This window comes from Trichosurus vulpecula, chromosome 1 (genome assembly GCF_011100635.1).
Source record: "Trichosurus vulpecula isolate mTriVul1 chromosome 1, mTriVul1.pri, whole genome shotgun sequence".
NCBI classification, from domain to species: Eukaryota; Metazoa; Chordata; class Mammalia; order Diprotodontia; family Phalangeridae; genus Trichosurus; species Trichosurus vulpecula.
In genome coordinates, this window is record NC_050573.1 from 356,495,193 (window position 1) to 356,515,340 (window position 20,148).

Consider the following 20,148-nt stretch of genomic DNA (forward strand, 5'->3'; position numbering starts at 1 on the left):
TCATCAACTTCATGCTAGAATTCCATACTTGTGTCTTATAAGAATATCAAATTTGACATGCCTAAAACAGAACTCACTATCTTGCTCCCCTAAACTCATCCTAGCTAAAAGTTTCCCTATTTCTTTCTTTTTTGGAGGAGTCCAAGGGTTTTATTTCCCATCATTCTATGGTGATGTACAAAAATACCAGCAGACAAAAGAAATAAAAGTCTTAAGGAATATAATTTGTACCTGTTGGTATTTTGTGGCACTTTCTCCATGATAGCTTCTAGATACGGTTCCCTTGGAAGGGAGTGCTCTGGGTGCCCAGCAGGGCTCACAGCCTCAGACCTCCCTACTGTCACTTGACAAACTCTTACAGATCTTCCAGAGAGTTGATGTGCTCCTGGTGCTCCAAGGCCTTGCTGAGCTCGATCAGTTCTGCTGCAAACGTGCTGTCCATCTCTCGGTCGGCCAGGAAGTCCATCAAGCGGTCGTACGGGGGCCCAGTCGAGTGGATCCGTGGTGAGCGTGCAGTTTGTATCCTTCCAATCGGATTCAGTGGCAGGCTCAAACCTAACTTCCCAGATGGAGAAGATGCCACTTTCCTCCTCTTCTTCCTGTCCAACCTCGTCCTCTGGATGGTCCGGCATAAGGGCCTTCTTGGCATCGTCCTTCACAACCTCCAGCACTAAGTTTGGGATTGAAGTAAATTCAGGCTCTTGCCGTTCTTGGGTTTTCTGTCCCTGTGGTGGCTCGTCATCAAATGTCTGTGGGACACTGTTGTTAATATAGAATGTGACCGCGATCCTCTCCCTGGCTAATCTCTGTACTAACCTGGCTTCTGTCCCTTGCACCCCCAGTTCCCAATCCCCTGACATCTTGGGGAGAGATTTGTATTTCTGGACTTTCCGTTCCTCTTTAATTTCATCTGTCAGGAATCCGGCAAAGGCCTTCGGTGGGGAGGGCCCCGCACGTGAACGAGCATAGGCCGAGCGCGGTTGCAGAAGGTGGGGTTGCAGAAGGTGGGGTTGCGAGTCCGGCCCTGCTGGGGATTGCTCCTCTCAGGAGTCCTGGGAAGACGCGGGGGTGGCGGCGGGGCGCAGAGTCCAAACTTCAGAGCGCAACAGCAGTGGGGCCGTGACCGAGGACACGCGGAGGTGGGTGGGAGCCACGACGGAGGCTTGAAGGCAATTCGTCTTACTTCTGTTGAAGGGCATTGGTGTATTTTCAGTTATCTAATATTACAATTTTGGAGTCATCCTTTGCTCCTCATTTCGTCTCACCACCTACTTCTCTATTCATTTGCCAAAACATGCAATTCTACATCCATAGCATCTCTTCCATGTGCTGTTTTCTCTGTTCTTGAAGGGTGAGAATTGTCTTTTGCCTTTTAAAAAGATATCCCCAGTGTTCAGCGCATAGTAGTTGCTTACTAAATGTTTACTGGTGGACTGACTACTTACATGGCTATTCCTCTAATTAAAATCTTCATCTCATCTCTTGTGGACTAATTATTGGAATAGCTTTCTAACCAATTTCCCCATTTTCAGTTTTTCCCTCCATAATCTGTTCTTCACGCAGCTTCCAAAATCTTCCTAAATCAAAACTCTGACCATGATCTTCCTCTGATGAAGAATCAGCAGATATTTCCTAAGTCTCCAGAGTGAATTACAGTCAAATTGCCATTTAAAGTGTTTTAATCCAACTTCAACCTATCTTTCCAGACTTATTTAAAATTATATCTCTTTATACACTCTATGTTCCAGCCTATAAAGTAGGTAGGAAAGTACTATTATTAATCCATTTTACCACCAAGAATGCAGAAGCCACAAGAGCTAAGTGACGTGTAATGGTTTATAAATTTGAACTGATCCCTCATGATCCCATATCAAGCCACTGTCTACTATGCTAAGTGGCCATACAAAGTCTGATGAGACCCAATTTTTGATTATCCTTTCTTTGATTGTTTTCAATATTTCTCTGCACACAGTAAATAATTAATAAATGTGTTTTGTCTGTTGTTCTTATAACTCTTAACCTGTAAGTTGCCTAGAGGCAGCTTGGTGACTGCAGTGGATAGAGTATCCAACTTGGAGGCAGGGAGACTTGAGTTCCAATGTGACCTCATGAGCTCACTAGCTGTGTGACTTTGGGCAATTCATTTAACTTCTGTCTGCCTCATTTTCTTCAACTGTGAAATTGGGATAATAATAGCATCTACCTCCCAGAGTTGTTATGAGTTTCAAGTGAGATAATATTTGTAAAATGTTAAAAAAAATGTAAATTTGCAAAATGTAAAATGAGCAGTGGCACACACATTGTTGGCACTTAATTAATTTTCCACCTGTCATATTGGCAATTAAGCACATTATCTTAAAACTGCACCCTCTCAGGGGCGGCAGCTAGATAATATGACAGATAGAGCGTGGGCTCTAAAGTCAGGAGAACCTAAATTCAGATCTGGCCTCAGATACTTGCTGTATGACCTTGAACAAGTCAGTTAACCCCAATTGCCTCCCCCAAAACAAACAAAAAAAACTGTACCCTCTCTACCTTTGATCTTTGTATGCTCAAATGCTCATGTTGCGTTTAAAAGTTTAAAAATAACTGTCACAAACATTATGGTATTTGAGCTTTATCACAATTTCATGAGGTAGTCAAAGCAGATAAATGTGTGCAGGTTAAAAGATTGTCCAGACCATTATTATACCACCAAAATACTTGTGCTAAAGTAATCAAATTGTTTAAATGTCATTTAGCTAATTAAACATCTATGATAACATTCCAATGAGCTAATTGCCCCTTGCAACATCATGTCAACTAATACTATATTTTCAAAGAATCAAATTAACACTATTTAGTTAGATATCCAGATTCTAACTCAATTTGTTACAGATAAAGAAATTAAGGTTTACCCCACAGGGAGCCTGCAGCCTCAAGGCCTCATATGGCCCTCTGGGTCCTCAAGTACAGCCCTTTGACAGAATCCAAACTTCACAGAACAAATACCCATAATAAAAGGATTTATTCTGTAAAATTTGAGCTCAGTCAGAAGGCTACACCCAAGGACCTAGAATGTCATATGTGGCCTCAAGACCACAGGTTCCCCACCCTTGGTTTAGAGAAAGTGAATTATCCATAACCTCACTGCTTATAAAGGACAGAACTGAAATAAAAAAAAAAAAAAACTAGATCTTTTGTCTTTCAGATAAGGATGTGCTGGAAAGTGTTAAACAATTGTCCTCAGGGGGAAGACAAATTAACACCTGACATTTTAAAGTTTAATCTCATTATTAACATATAGGTGGGGAAATCACTTTCTTAAGTCTAGACAATCAACAAAATGATGAACCAAGCCCTAATTTGTAGCATTTTCCTATTTCCAAGGTGGAAATGGTCACACTAAAAATTTAACAATGGGCTTTTACAAGCCATTTTTGAGCTGGTGCCAATACACCTTGTGTTGGTAAACAAAATGGGCTCTTAGCACTCAGTTCAGCCAAGTGCCCTTGAAGAGTTTGGCCTTTGTTTCCTTGATCAGATTTGGGAGTCCTTGATGACCTCCTTGGTGGGGGGTGGGGGGGTGGGGGGGGGTGAGGCTAGTTTACATGTTAGTTTACTGACATGTTTGGGACATCAGAGGCTTTTAGACCAAGTGGGTTTAAGTTGCCTCTTTGTGACGATTCTAGGTCACGTGGGGGAATTGCATATGTGACTCACCCTTGCCCCTGAAAAAGATATAAAACCAGGGGTTGGCTTTCTCTTTTTTCGGAGCTCTTACCCACAGCAGTGGTGGCACATGTGACTCTGGGCCAGCCCTTATGAGCTCCCGGGCTGAACCTAGATGTTGGTAACTATGAATTGTCTTCGGTCTGTCTGTCGATGTTTGTAATTTGCTCTGAAGTTCAGGGTGATGGCTTTTTTCCCCTGAACTAAGTGAATGGTATCTGTATGCTGAATTAAAGTGAGATTGTCAACCCCTTAACGTTGCTTTCCTTACTAAAGCAGATCAATAGAACCTGGGCTTTTGCAGCATGCTGGTAGCATGCTTGCTGTTGGGCTTGTGTTGGTCTTTCGCCCCCACAGCAGCTACTAGCCAGATTGTTGAAACACACCCTTTCTCTTCATCTAGCTTTCTTCCTAGTTACCATATTCGAAGTTTTTCCTCAATTACTCTTTATCATATTTCTTTTTTCTTCACTACGTAGTTCACTTTAGTTTGACAAACAGGAGTGTTATAAGTAGCAGTGTTGGCATCCATGTCAGACATGCCCACAAGCATCAAAGCCAACTGAGTGGAGTGACAATTAGCATAAACACAATAATGCCATACTAGTTGCTTTCCATATCTTCCTTGAGGGTGGGGATATTGAGTATCTTAAGCTGAAAGAGCTTTATACATGACAATGGTAAAACTGGTCAAGAAGGGGACTATTTTATCTGGGGTAGCAGGTCCAAATACTAAGCTCTTTGCAAGGCTGCGCCCAATGAAAGCTCAAGAGATTTTTGTTTTTTTCTAGAACAGGAGCTTTTTACGTGTGTGTGTGTGTGTGTGTGTGTGTATGCACATACACATGCAAGCAAACATGATGGGCTTCTTTGGTACTATGGTGAACCTTACAAACTCCTTCTCAGGATAATTTTTTAAGTTACTAAAAAAAATACTGTTAGAGATTAGTGAAAATAAAATTGTATTTTTTCACTTGCAAATCTATAGACTTCTGTGGACCCTAGCTTTAAGAAACCCCATTCTAGAGCTTAATTGCCACATTGCATCATCCAGAGCTGCTCCATTTTGTCATGCAGCTGCCTTATTTTGTTTGCTTGCTTTTGTTGTTGTCATTGTTATCTTGCTTGCTAACAACATCAGTTTCTGTCTTTACCCTCTGGGCCAAGCAGAACCAAGTTCTTTATGCTTTCACTTTATACTCTTTTTTTAACATTTGTATCATACCAAGATTTTCTCTTAGACGTATATTCTAGAGAGTTCCTCACACCCCAAATTCATCCAACTAGATTGAGAAAACACACAATAGAATCCTAATGGAGAAATTCAAGAAAAAAGTAACGAGTCTTTTTTTTTTTCCCCAGCCCAGATCAACAAAGGGAAATGGATAGAGAGGTCTGTGGACATTGAGGATGAGGTTTCTCCTGGGGGGTGCCTTGAGCAGAGTAATTCTAGCTCAGGGAAAGGCCACACGTTATGGACACATAATTCAGGATGCAAGAACAGTAGCTTTAACACTTATAACTGAGATCCAGCTCACAGATCCAGATAAGATTTTCAAGGAGATGTTTCCAGGGAGACAAGTCAATGCAAAGAGGATCCAAAGAACATAGTTTGTATACCCAGGCAGGAGAAAATTCATGACTAAGGAGCTTCCATGTGGTTCAGACCCTAGGAGCAGAGCAGGGTCTCACTCCTAATCACATCCTGTTCTGAAGACTGCAGAGGAGTAACCATGGCAGGAATTCCAGACCAAAGGAGAGCCAGCTGTTCTGTCCCTTTGACTCAGTAGACCTTTTCCAAGTGACTGATAGTAACTGAGTCTTTCTCAAACGCAAATAGAAACCTGGAATTTGCAGAGCTGAGGCCAGGGGAAATGATGGTAGGGCACTGATCAAACTTTGCCCTACATCAGACTACTGGGGGAGTACTAATAGGCCCAGCCTGAGCTGTTCCTCAAGACATGGAATAAGATTCAGTACCCCAAAGAAATAGCAATGGAATCAGCCCAGACATTGCCTGGAGCCCAGACCTAACATTATGTGTGAAGTTAGGAAGTAGGCTAGAAGAATGAACAAAGAAAAAAAAAGTCTCTCACTTACAAAACCAAAGTATTATGGTAACCAAGGCACTTAAGGCATAGAACTAGAAGAAGAGAACAACTCCAAAGCATGAACATGCCGAGTTTCTAAGAAAAGTACAGCTTAGGCAGAAAGTCAACTAGAATTCCTGCGAAAGCTAAAAGAAGAGGCTTTTTTTTAAATGATTTTTTTTCCTAATAAAAAAATGAGGGTGGTAGAGGGAAAAATGGAAAAGAATGAGAGTTATTGAAAAAAACATTGAGAAAGGAATTTCCAGTTTGGCATAAGAGATACAAAAACCCTGCCCAAGCAACAAACTACCTGAAAATTTGATTGGAATAAAAGAAGCCAGTGATTGTGATACACTAAAAAAAAATATTAAAATAAAATCAAAAGACTGAAAAATGGAAGAAAATATAAGGTAGCAACAACAATTGGCCTTGAAAACAGTTTGAGGTGAAAAAAATAAGAATTGATTGGAAGAGCAGAGAGTGATTGTGTTATGTGTTAATGACCTTAAAAGAAAAATGGAAAGAGAGGAAGAAGAAAGTATTGCTGGTGGGGAAGGAAGAAGGTTAGGGAAAATTATCTTATATAATTAGAAGCATAAACAAATAAGGACATAATGGGGTGGGGGAGGGCAGAGGCTGGCCCTTGAACTTCACTGTCATTTGAACTAGTCAAAAGCAGGAAGAATGCATACATAACAGGGTTCACAACTGGTACAGGAAAACATTTAAAGAAAGAAGAAAATTGGAGAAAAACAGGAGAAAGGAAAAGGGACATTTAGAAAGAGGTTAAGGGAGGGACTAATCCTAAGCAAAATAAACTGAGTATATATTAATTCTTTACAACTCTTTTTGAGGTGGAAATGAATGGGAATCTGAGGAGCTGCTTATTAATTAGGCAATAGCTCAACAAAATATGGTATATAAATATGACAGAAGGCTACTGTGCTGTAAAATTATGAAGGGGAAGATTTCAGAGAAACCTAGAAAGACTAATATGAACTGATAGAGAATGAAGTGAAAGGGACAGGAAGAATGATTTATATAGTGATAGCCATATTGCAAAAATAATCTTGAAAAACTTAGGAACTTAAAGCCCCATCATGACCAATTATAATTATAGAAGACTGATCATGAAATATACATACATATATATGTATACATACATTGTTCACATGAGTATATGTGTACATACAATGCATAGTTTTTTTATATTTGTGTGTATATAAATACATGTACATGTTTATATGTAAATGTGTATAGGTATATATAATACATATATAGCTTGTGTATGTATGCATATAATACATGTATACACACATGTACAAATGAGTTTTGTATTTATGTATGTATCTATATACAAGCATACACTTATATATTTGCATATGCGGATACATATACACAAACATATGTATTGTATGCATCTCTACATACCTATATACATGTACAAATATATATTATAATTATTTATATATACATAAATATATTTTGAACATACATGCATATATGTATTGCATATTTAGGTTTGTTTTGTGTGTGTGTGTGTGTGTGTGTGTGTGGTTCCATTTATAGATATCTTCAAATTTTAGGATATATCCAATGTGGACATGTCTTTTGCTTGACTATACATACATATTTATATCAGGAGTTTTGAACATCCTGTTTTGCCTTTCTTTTATTCTCAATTGGAGAAGGAGGGAGAGAATGTGAATTTTTGGATGACTGAAAAATAAAATTTAATTTAAAAAAGGAATATATTCTAAACTGGTCTAAGCTCCTTATAATTTTCAACCTCACTTAAGAATTAGGAAATGGTATGATCTTGGCATTATCAACTTTGAGCTGAGACATCATATTATCATTCTCCAATCTGTTCTTTGTACTAGATGCTGTGTAGCCTTCAGTGATTGGGGATGTAGGGCAGCTTTAGGGGTGTGGATCTGAAAGTCAGGGCTCCAAGGTTCTAGTTCAGACTCCATTATTTCCTAGCTCTGTGGCCTTGAACAAGTCACTTCCCTTCTTTGACCTCTACTTTCTTTATCTGAGAATAGCAAGATCTGCTCTTCTGTGGCATTAATGTAATTAAAGATCTTCCCTACCCATTAATCCCATTAATAGGACTCAGGTGGAGTTAGTTAAGGGAAGCTTGATTAGGAAAGGTTTGTTTGTAGGAAGGCCCACACCCTTTTGCTAATTAGGTCACAAGAGCTGTGAAGCCCTAGGCCTCTAAAAAGGGTATATGTACTTTGATGGTAGTAAAGCATAAGCTCTCTCTCAGAACTTCAGAGGAGAGGACACAGTGAAGCAGACAGCTAGGATTTGTAAGTGAGTGTTTACAGGAAGGCCCCAGTAGAGGGGATGGTTATGGGATGACTTGGCTACCTGCTGTGATACTGTGTTTTAAGTTCCTTGATATTATAATAAAATGGACTTACTGGTTTTGGGATATAACTGCTTCTATGTTGAATTGGAGTTATTGGTTTTGGGATTTGATCCTCTGGTATCTGAATATTCTTCTGCCTTCTATATGGAGAGTCTCTTATATTCTGAGATGCAGAACTATATAGGCATATTCATGGTCACCATTGATATTGTAACACTTGCCTTACTGATATACCTTCCTGTCTCACAAGTTGATGGGAGGCTCAAAATAGATAATGGGTTTAAAAAACAATTTACACACTATGAAGCCAAACAAATATAAAGAAATATTCTAGAAGGGGAGGATAATAACAACACCTTTGGAGTCCCAGGATAACTCCTGGGTCTGAAAGAAAAAGCTATGGAGATATCTCAGTATCACTTCACCTGCCAAATGTGCCACTAGACTTTGAAACCATTCTTCAACTTTTGATGTTCTTATTAACTTCTTCAAAATTTTGATGAATTCTACTTCATAGAAATTTGGTAAATTTAATATGTGATAAGCATCTGAGGAGAAATGTTCTGGTATTTTATCATTTTCATGATTTCAAAAGGAGACAAAGAATGTTCAAAATACTGATGGATCTATTTTTGAGCTTTGGAGCTTAGGCAAAAATAGCTAACACATTCCCTTAATGAAAACCAAATCCTCAATCTAGTAATGGGTAAGAAGGTCCTGGATTTTTTCAAATTTATCACATCTTAAAATGTCATGTACAGTTGTGACCTGAATATAGGCCAGGCTTTTATATGTATCCCAGTTTCCTTTAGCATGTAGGGAGGCTAGGTGGTGGTTGTCTACTCCTTGCTTCAAGTGCCCATTTTTATCTCTGAACCATTATCACCTAACAAAACAAGGTTTTTCTGTGGTTAATATGTTTTAAACAGAGATAAATCATTTTCATCAGGAAAATAGGGTAGAGCCTAGAGTTTGGAGTAGGAAGAAATGTTTAAGGAAGAAGGTAAACAGACAACAATATAAAGGATAGAGAGAATCAGAGACAGGATTAAAGGCAGAAAGAAAGGAGAGGGAATTATTGTTTCAGAGCTTGTAAGAATGCTTGCTGTTTCTTTGGAATCTTTCAACAACATTCAATACTTTATAAGGTTTGAATTCTAATGACTATTAAGTACACACTATTGGCTAATTAATAGATAGTGGAAATTGAAAAGAGAACTATTACTTCCATCCTTGCCATTTGAGATAGTTTGCCTTGTCATGCCCAAAAGTCTAAAATTATGGGGCATATGCAGAATTCAAACATTCAATCAACAAATTAATCACTTACTATGTGCTGGGTACTCAAAATAGAGGTAAAAGTAGAACAGTGCCTGCATTCAAGGAGTCCTACATTCTTTTGGAGGTAGCAACATATATAATTTTAAGTATATATATAGCATATATACAAAGTGAGTACTTGATAATTTCCAAGGAAATTGTTATGAGCCTTGTGGGGTGGGGGAGGGCAAAGCCTCAGTTTCTTCACTAAAGGCCTACTCTAATGTTTCTCAAATGATACTCAAGGAGCATGAGCTCTGACACATTCTGATAGGTTATTAAAGTTTCAAGTATAGGCCCATTGACGATAGATTATATTTGCCTCTTGGCCAAATAAAATCCCTGATAATTTTGAAGTAATTTACCTCCAGGTTGAACACATGGCAATGAAACACTTTCCCACAGCAACCCTAAAGTAATCATCCATACTATATAAGGATTATGGCTTGTACTGATAGAAGGTATATCCACACCAGTGAAATCAGAAATCCATGAAATACCAATACATGTAAGAGTTAATATGATTAATACATCATCTTTCTTCAGTGTATTTTTTTCCATTTGGACAACTGCATTTTTTTAAGGAATTGTTTTTTCAGTGTACTTTTTTTTTTCCATTTGGCCATTTGTATTTTTTTAAGGACTTGTTTTCTACAGTCTAATTTTGTCCTTCCTTTTCCAAGCTATTGACTCTCTCTTGCATACCTCTCATTTTCTTTCCCAGTTTTTCTTCTACTTCTCTCATTTGGCTTTTAAAATCCTTCTTGAGCTTTCTCAAGAGACATTTTGGGCTTGAGACCAGTTCATATTCCTCTTTGAGATTTCAGTTGTGGGTATATTGACAATGTTGTCCTCTTCTGAATTTGTGCCTTGATATTCCCTATCCCCATAATAAGAATCTATGGTCATTGTCCATTTCTGCTTTTTGCTCATGGTGTTTGCCAATTTCCTGTCTTTTAAAGTTGAGTTTGGCCGGAATGCAGCAGGTACTGGACCCAAGTTTCTTGTGCTGGGAGCCCAGGACTTGGTCCCTGGCTTTGTGTCTGGGGCCCCAGGTGCTGGCAGCTGGAAGCTATAGGTGTCAGGCAGCTTACCTGGTGCTCAACTGGGGTCAGGAACACTGGAGTTCTTGGGGTGTGGGGTGCAGATTCTGGCCGCTGGGGGATGCCTGCTCACCTGCTTCTTTAAAGCTCTTGAATGTTTGCCTTCTGGAGTATGTCTGCCAGTTTGGAGCTGTGCCTCCTGGAGTTGTGCTTCCAGGAGTTGTGCTGAAGCACCAGGAAATTTGGCTGCTAGAGAATGCTGGGCACACAAGGTGGTTTTCCTAGTTGGTGTCTACCAGTCCCCTGCCTGCGCTGAGTTACTCAGGGATCCTGGTGTTGGTCCTTGCCTGCTCCACCACCCTGGAGCTCAGAATCTACCACTGACTTGCTGAGTTGGGGCTTACTACGCACTTGCCTCCCATCCTGTACTGCACCCTCAGAATGAGAGGGGCCTTTTCCCTTAATCCCCCAGGCTTCCTAGGCTACAAGACTGCTGCACCTCATCTTTCTTCTGGCTCAGCTGTTCCAGGTTTTTTCCTGATGCAATATTTTCTGGGCTTTCAGAGGTCAATAAGGGAGGGTAAGAGTGACTTACCACTTACTCCACTATCTTGGCTCCTGTAATGATTAATTCATAATCTTAAATTCATCATTCAGGATTTTCCCAAACGTCAGTCATATAGTCATATAAATAAAGATGTTCATTTGTGTTTTACAATTGTCTATATCTATATTGTTTTCAGTAGGTACTATACCACTCAGAAGATATGGTGAAGACCTAGAGTGGCTACGAGGCTGGGTTCCCCCGCTCTGATCTAGACCCACAAAGATTTATTCACTAAGTCAATGTTGTTTGAGGACCTAATTGATGTCAGACAATGAGAGAAACACAAAGTAGTAGTGTATGATTGCATTCATGACTTCAAGGAGTTTGCAATATGGGATCAACCTATCCAAAAGTATTTATTAAGTGCTTATGTGTCGGGCACTGTGCTAGGCACTAGGAACACAGAGACAAAAAAGAAATAGTCCCTACCCTCACAGAGTTAACATCTTATTGAATCACAGGGTACAGAGGAATTTTGAATATTATTTTGTCTAATTCCTTTTTTTGTAGGTGAGTAAAGTGAAGCCAAGAGAGGTAAAACAAGTTGCTCAAGGTCCCTCTAGAAATAATTAGCAGAGCCAAGATTTGAACACAGTCTCTCTGACTGCAAATCCAGGGCTCCCTTAATTTGCTGGTGATTTGAGAACATCGTTAGCATGGAGAGTCCGGTATTTTTATTACCTGGGCTTCATTTTGGTTAGATTTGTACCAGAGAATCTGTACATTGTTTCATTTCCATCTGTAGAGTTTCAGCAAGTATGAGATGAGTCTGATCAACTTTGGAGCTTCAGGCACTTTGGTCATGTAACAAGTGTGGGAAATGATTTCTAAATGCAGCAAAAATTATTAAAGCTCAATTATTCATGTTGGCACTGATTATCTTCCCCCTCCTTCTCCCCCTCCTGACTGACAAATCCAGACCTTACTATCAGATGAAATACAGTATTCAGTCCACAGACAGCCCTAGAGGTAACAATTAATAATTAAATACCAGTTGATGATAATTACATGATAACTTTATTGACCAAACTTGAAACCAAATGTGGGATGTGCTTCAAATCTATAATGTGAGAACAACATCAAAGCCCAATACATATCTCTGCCCATCAATAAACAACCATTCATAAATAAAACTGGCATGATTTTCATCATTTATCACTGTCATGAAGTTTTCCATTAGGGTTTTATTCATCAAAAAAAGAAACCTTTAAAAATAAGAGAATGAGACTAAATGAGTCTCAGGCATTTTCAGTTTTTTCACTTTCTGCCTCAGGTTTCCTAAGACATTTCCATTTTAGGAGAAAAGTTTAAACAATTATCAAAAACTTCCACATGAATCACTTAAAAGTAATTATACAGTGGTGTTAGTGGGATAAAATAAGATCCAATCACTACAGGGGGAAAACAGTTTAAAAAAAAACCCTTTAAAATATATATCCATGTATGTACAGCCTTCTTATGTTTTCCTCTTGAAGGGTACATATAAGATCCTCAAAGCCCTGATGTACACAACACAAAAAGTGATTGCTTTGTTATTGTTTTTATAAGAAGGTTGATTACTTTCTGTGTATTTTGAATATTTAGTCTTGCTTCAGTGAAAATTTCAACTGAAATAAGTATAGTCCTAAAAATATATCAGAAATTTGAGGAGTCATTCTTTTTGTGATTAACTATTCAGATAATTTAAGGATATTTAAAGACATCATGAAGCTCTGGATGCTAAATTGAAACACACAGGTTATCTTTTTCATCCTTATTAATGCTCTTCTGATATTCTGTAGTCCACATTTAATCATATTGAAATGGGGAGTTTAGTTATTCTTCTAAAACAGAAAACAGGAACTTGTTTTTGGTGACACTTCCTTATCTCACATTTCTTTATCCCTATTATGCCATTTATGTTGACTTTGTTGCATGATTGTATAAACATGGGACTAGAATAGATAAGTCAAAGGTACACTTCAGCTCTAAAATTCATACACTTGTTTCCTGGAAGTATGGGAAGAGAGGGCTAAAATAAGGTCCAATCTATGATGCAAAATGGAGAACTAGAATGCTATACCAAGTCAATCCAGAGGTCATGAGGTAAATAAATCCCAACCACTAGAGCAGGGTTATGAAGGATTCAAGAGCTGAGGCCCAAAGTTCATGGGCAAGGTAGGGAAGGAATGGTTCTCCTCATGCAAACTTCAGGCCCCAAACAGTTCTTTTCTAATGGTGACATTCTAGACATGTTTTTGTTTTGGTGCACTTCAAATACATCATTGTAGGCTGGATATTTTATACTCTCTATTTCTCAGTTGTGTCTGACTCTTCATGACCCCATTTGAGGTTTTCTTGGCAAAGATACTGGAGTAGTTTGACATTTCCTTCTCCAGCTCATTTTTACAGATAAGGAAACTGAGGCAAACAGGGTTAAATGACTTGGCCAGGGTCACACAGCTAGTAAGTATCTAAGGCCAGGTTTGACCTCACAAACATGAGTCTTCTGAATCTAGGGCTGTCAGTCTATCCACTATGCCACTTAGATGTCATTTATGTATTCTCTATAGTGAATTTAATGTCTAAGGAATGACTATTAGATGAAGAGGTCTAAAAAGCTCTTCATTTAATAATGGCTCCAAGAGTCAGTGATTAAAAAAACAATGACTATCCACTATGTCTGATCTTTGAAACAGTAATCATCCCCCAACAACCTCATCCCTGGCCCCAACCAAAATATTCCATGAAATTGGAGACGTTAGGAAGAAGAATAAAACTTTATATGGATGATAATTAATGTATTTTATGCCATATTGTATTATTAATGGTGAGTGTTCTTAGATTTTTGTCATGTAATTAAAAAATTTTAAAAGCAACTGATAAGCTTTATGTAAGTATGATACTAAAGGTCAAACTTTATGTAGGGATTACATACATAAAATAGATACAAGATGCATAGTAATCTGACACCAAACTTTATTACTCTGTGGTAGACAGGTAAGGAATATCAATGTAGCCTGGTATAAAAATAAACACTTTATTTATCACCAACAAAAATGTATTGCTTATCTACTTGAACCAGGTAATTTGTTAAGTGTTAGTGGTACTAACTGGCATAAGACATAATTGCATCCTTCAAAAAGCTTACATTTATATTTTAGTTGAAGAAACATGATATATATATATATATATATATGTAAAGACACGAATAATAATGCGAGGTGGAATATACTGTATGCAATGAATGTTAAAGACAATAGGTACTGGAAGAAATGTGAATTGAAAGTGAAGATTAAGGAGAGATCTCTTAGCTGATTTCAGTGTGTTAAAGCCTAGATAAATTATAACCCAGGGGTCTGAAAGGACAGACAGATGTGATTGTTGGTGATATTTTGATGGGGAAAGGTAGAGAACAGGAAGGTCTGTAGGATTTTGTATTTGTCTTGCTTAAAAAAGTAGGAGGGGCAACTAGGTGGCACATTGAGTAGAGCACCAGCCCTGGAGTCAGGAGGACCTGAGTTCAAATCTGACCTCAGACACTTGACATATTTACTAGCTGTGTGACCTTGGGCAAGTCACTTAACCCCAATTGCCTTGCCTTTCCTCCTCAAAAAAATAGGAGGTAGATTCTGCAAAGCCTAGACCAGTGAGAATAAATTCAATTCTTATATAGATTTTAGAACAGATTTTTTTAAATGAACTGTGAATATTTAAAAATGGAAGACGTAAACACTAAGAACCAGCATGGCTTCATCAGCCTGCCAGACTATTAATATTTGGTTTGGTTTTTGAAAGAATTCATAGGTCCATATTCTTTTTTAAAAATAAATTTATTTTTTATTTTTAGTTTAGAATATTAAGTTCCACAAGTTTTTGGGTTCCAAATTTTCTCTCCCTGCTCTCCCCCAAGACAGCATATAATCCAATGTAGGTTCTACATATACCTTCACATTGAACTTATTTACACAATAGTCCAGTTATAAAGAAGAATTATAACCAATGGAATGAATCATGAGAAAGGAGAAACGAAACCAAAAAAGAAGGGAAAAAAGAGAGCCAATAGTTTGCCTCAATCTGCATTCAGACTCCATAGTTCTTTCTCTTGATGTGGATAGGCTTTTTCCATCATGAGTCTTTTGAAGCTGTCTTTGGACCTTGTATTGATGAGAGTAGTCAAGTCTATCAAAGTTAGTCCTTACAGATACCATGTGTCTATAATCGTATATAATGATCTCCTGGTTCTGCTCCCCATAGGTTCATATTCTAATTTCTTGCAGCTAAAAGCATCATACCATTCCTACCTCTCTCCCTTATACCTGCCTTCAAACCAAACTATCATTTGAAATTAAGGATGATTGGATAAAATGTCAGTTGGGTGGACATGCATCTTCATGACCAGAATTCAAAGACAACTTAGATATCATCTATCCCAACTCCCTTGTTACATGGATGAGGAAACTGAGACCAAGACTCACCGTCACCTTCTGCAGGAGAGCTTTCCAGTACGATCAGCTATTCAGCTATTAGTTACTTCCTCTCTAAAGTTACCTCGTAACTTCTTTATATGAATCTTGCATATATCTCTATGTGTACATCTTGACTTCCCTATTAGCATTTATCCCCTTTGAGATCAGAGGGTATTTTCATTTTTTTGTATTCCTAGGGGTGTACACAGGCACATGATCAACACCTAAAAATTATTGAGAATTGATTGGATGACAATAATAATCTAAAAAGACTTCAGCAGGCTAGAACAATGTATTTAATTGTAAAGGATTAAAGTTACCAGAGATATTTAGATATAAATAATCAACTTCAAAATTACAAAATTGAAAGTGAAGTGACTAACCCAAGGTCACTCCAGTGGTACCTGGCAGAGTCAGGATTCAAAACCAAGACCTATGACTAAATCTGTATTTCATTACCTAGTAATGTAATGAAAGTGAAACTAGTATAGCTGGATTACATCATGGCTTTTGACAGTCTTTTGTTTTATACTTTAAATAAGAAAGACTGATATAAACTCAGTAATTCAGTTTAGCAGATTCAGAACTAGTTGAATGAACAGACACAGTGAGTATTTGTCACCAAATTGATGTTACCTTGGGGGGAAGAGCATCTCAAGGATCTGTCAATGAATCAATCAATAAACATTTATTAAACACTTATCTTGTGCCAGAACTATATGGATTTGTTTTATTAATGAATTAAAAAAAGCCATGGAGGATAAGCTAATCAAATTCAGAAGGCATAGTCTCCAGATAAAGTTCATATTATTATATGCAAGGAGGCTGTTCCTGCTCCCCCCAGCTGCTACTTCTTTCTCTTCTAAAGTTACCTTGTAACTATTTAGTATCTATCTTATATATACCCATAGATGCACATTTTGTCCTCACCATCAGAATGCAAACCTCTTGAGGGCAGGGAATGTTTTCATTTTTTTTTCTTGTATCCCTAGGAATTAGTATAATTCCTATCACACAGTCAACACAATATCATGAATTGATCATTTGGATGTCAACCAGAGTCTAAAGATCTCAAAAAGCCAACAATGAGCTGAATTGTATAGGATTAAATTTAAGAGGAATAAATGTTAGATTCTACCAGGTTACAAAGAATCAACTTCAAAATACAAATCAGAGAGACACTTAAAAAGATGTGAGAAAAAATTTGTCGGGTTCAGTGAACTTTAAGCTCACAATAATTAGAGTGTCACCAAGTAGCTTCCAAGGCTTTTTTCAATCTCAAGTTACTTTAAGAGAAGCATGGTGTCCAGAGCAAGGGGCTGATTGTGCTATTTTGATCTATCTAAATAAGGCCCTTTCTGGGCAGTTGTGTTGAGTTTGGGGTGGCATATTTTAGGAAAGACATTAACAAGTTAAAGTGAATCCAGAGGAGAGAATTCTTTATGGAAATTATAGAGGAGTACAGGAAAAACATTTTAGATACAAGTAGGAATGAGGTCATAGAGAACCTTTAATTTCTTATGGATAACTTGTGAAAGTGGGAAATTTTTTTTTTTTTACCTTCTGTGTACACATACTGCAAATATGCTGGTCAGGTGCAATAGATAAAAGCCATCAGCTATGTTAGAGAAGGGCCACTGAGCTGAAATTCAGGAGGCTTGAATTTTATTTAGTCCTGGTTCCTACATAACTAAGTATGTGATATTGGATAAATTAATTAACCTCTTAACCTTAAGTTTCCTTATCAGTAAAAATGAAGATATTGTACTAGATGACCTTTGGGATCCCTCTGCTTTTATCATCCTGTGACTCTAAGTTTAAGATCATATATTCCCAGGACAACAATACAGTTTAACGTAGATATTGGAAGAATAAATGACATCAACAACAACAACAAAATATTTTTTTAAAAAAGAGTTCTTAAGTCATTCAAAGTAGTCTTTAAATGTTTTTATTTATAATCGTACTTTGGACTCACACAGTGCTGGATTCAGAAGTCCTAAGATAAAACATACTTTCAGCAAAGAGGTGATGAGCTATAGGAGCATTACCCAAGTTGTCAGATATTGTAGATGTAATTATTTTTCTTAATTGAAGGAGAGTTTTATTGGGGAGAGTGATGTAATTAAAACATTATTTTTTTAAATTAAAATGGATGTAGAGCTACAGTATGCAATATAAACTATGTATCCAATATACTTTATAACCATACTCTAGCTAATTTAGAATATGATGTGTGCTTTATAAACCTCTATTCTTTTAGATTCTTTTCTTCTAATTTTCTAGTAAAAAAAATTTTTAATCCCAACTTTGCTTTTCTTGATTTGTTTTGTTTTGTTTCACTGGGAGAAACAATTCAGTTAATACAGGAAGATTGACGTGGATGTCTGTCCCTCACAATAATGTGCAGTGGTACAATGACAGTCCAACATCTGGACTTGAAGAAAATACAGGAGAGAGAGAGAGAAGAGAGAGAGAGAGAGAGAGAGAGAGAGAGAGAGAGAGAGAGAGAGAGAGAGAGAGAAATTGTGGATATTGATCCTTTGCCACTAGGACCATTTCCTTTCAATATATTGAAAGTGTGTGTGGGGGGGGCGTGCTTAATCTAGTGGAGAGTACTGTGGGATTTTAATTTTGATGATGGAAATTACAGATAAACTAGTCATCATTTCTGGCACCTCTCTGTTTAATAGTTGTTGAACTTCTGCTACTGTTTCTTTTATCTCTGGCTTCCAGGGCTCCATTCATTTTGTAGTTGCATCTATGAAAGATCTAATCTTGATCTTCTAGTCTTCATTTTTCTTAACTTTTTAATAACACAATCTGGGAAATGGCATATCAGAATTGAAATTGCTTCTAGAAAATGTTGTAATAAATATATGTCAGGCATATTGCATAGTTTGCTTACTTTTGATTCGGGACACCATTAAATTCAAGAAATTAGAACATAAAGTACACATATTGCATTCCCAATGATCTTAAGTAAATGGGGATCAGAGAAATGTGTCAGTTTTCCTCCTTGTTCACCCAAAATTAATCTTTTCTCAATCTATTGTTTAAATAGAATATACATGTCAACTATTGAATACTACCGTAATGGACAAATATTTACCTGAACTGGTGATAACCATTTTACTATATAGAAATAGCATCGTGTAAAGAATAATTGAAGTTTTGTAGAAGTAGCAAGACCTTGAAAGTATCTTCAGCTATAATGTCTGAAGAATTCTGAACAAGTTAGCTTAAGAATTATCTGAATAATTCTGCATCATAGCTAGTTTTGAGAGACTTTAAGTTGGATTTTAACACCGGTTCTAAATGGAATCTCCTTCCTCCCTCTCCTAGCCAAAGGATAAGAATAAAAAAGACTATTTTAATATTAAAAGGATAAATAAAATGGTTACATGAGGATACAAATGGCATCTCTGGAGGGACCATACGAGGGGTAAAAGTTAGTTGAAGAAATAACTATATTAACTGGTCTACCTGTGTGACTTTTGATGAGACAATTTCTCTAAGTTTTAGTTTCTTCATCTATAAGAGGAAAGGCTAGGCATGATTGGTTCGGAGATCCCCTCCAGCCCTAACATTCTATAACTTTGTACACATTTCTTCCTCTATGTTTTGTGTCAGTCCTCATTCAGACAGCTCTAGTGATTCAGACTCTGCATTGAGACAAAGCAAGATGCTTATGGACTATATAACATTTAACAAAAGGAAAGGTACTCAATATTAACCTGGAAAGTATGTTAATTAAAGATAGATAATTGTTTCAGTTGGGTACACTCCCTTGGCCTCCTTATTTACCATAATAGCATACTCAGTCAGAATCCTATATTGACTCAAAAGGCAACTGGAAATCTGCCAGGTCTGAGGGTCCCTAGCTCTTCAGGCTCCAAGCACTTATTTCTTACCCAATCAAGGAAACTGGATTGCTGGTTACAGTTGTATTCCCCATTACTACTTAAGTATTGATGAAAATTTCATAACTCTTTAAAGAAAACCTAGCCTATACAGACCCGGTTTAAAATCCCAGCTCTGCCACTTACTTGGGTGGTCATGGACAAGCCACCTCATCTCTCTAGGCCTAAATTTCCTCAGCTGTAAAATGAGATGGGCTAGACCAGATGACTACTAAGGACCTGTCAAGCTTTAAGTCTCTGATCTCCACATGATCCTGTGAAAAAAGAAAGCATCTACACCCCTCATATTAATAAAAACAAAAAAAATCTGTTTTCTGTATATGAAGGTGACATAATCCTCCTATTTTTTTCTTCCCCTGTTTGTTCATTCAACTTCACTCTAAATTCTGGGTTTAGCTGAGGTCAGCACTAATTACACAACAATGAGGTTACTTAGTCATCTTTTCTTGTTGAAGCTGTCAAGTGGTTTGGGTCTAAAAACAAATTGATTTCTTACTCCTACTAAAGCAAGAAAAGAGCACAAGGGAGGCAGGGATGGATGGGAATGACAACTTTTATCTCCCTCACTATTCTGTCTAGCCTTCCCTAGAAATGTATAGTGAATGGTGTCAGATTCAGTGTTGTGT

General features: G+C 37.5%; 1 pseudogene; it reads right to left on the reverse strand.

Annotated features, from left to right (window-relative positions):
* Positions 1-340: 340 nt before the first annotated feature.
* The window catches only part of LOC118838391, a 52,056-nt pseudogene continuing 32,248 nt past the window's right edge, over positions 341-20,148 (reverse strand).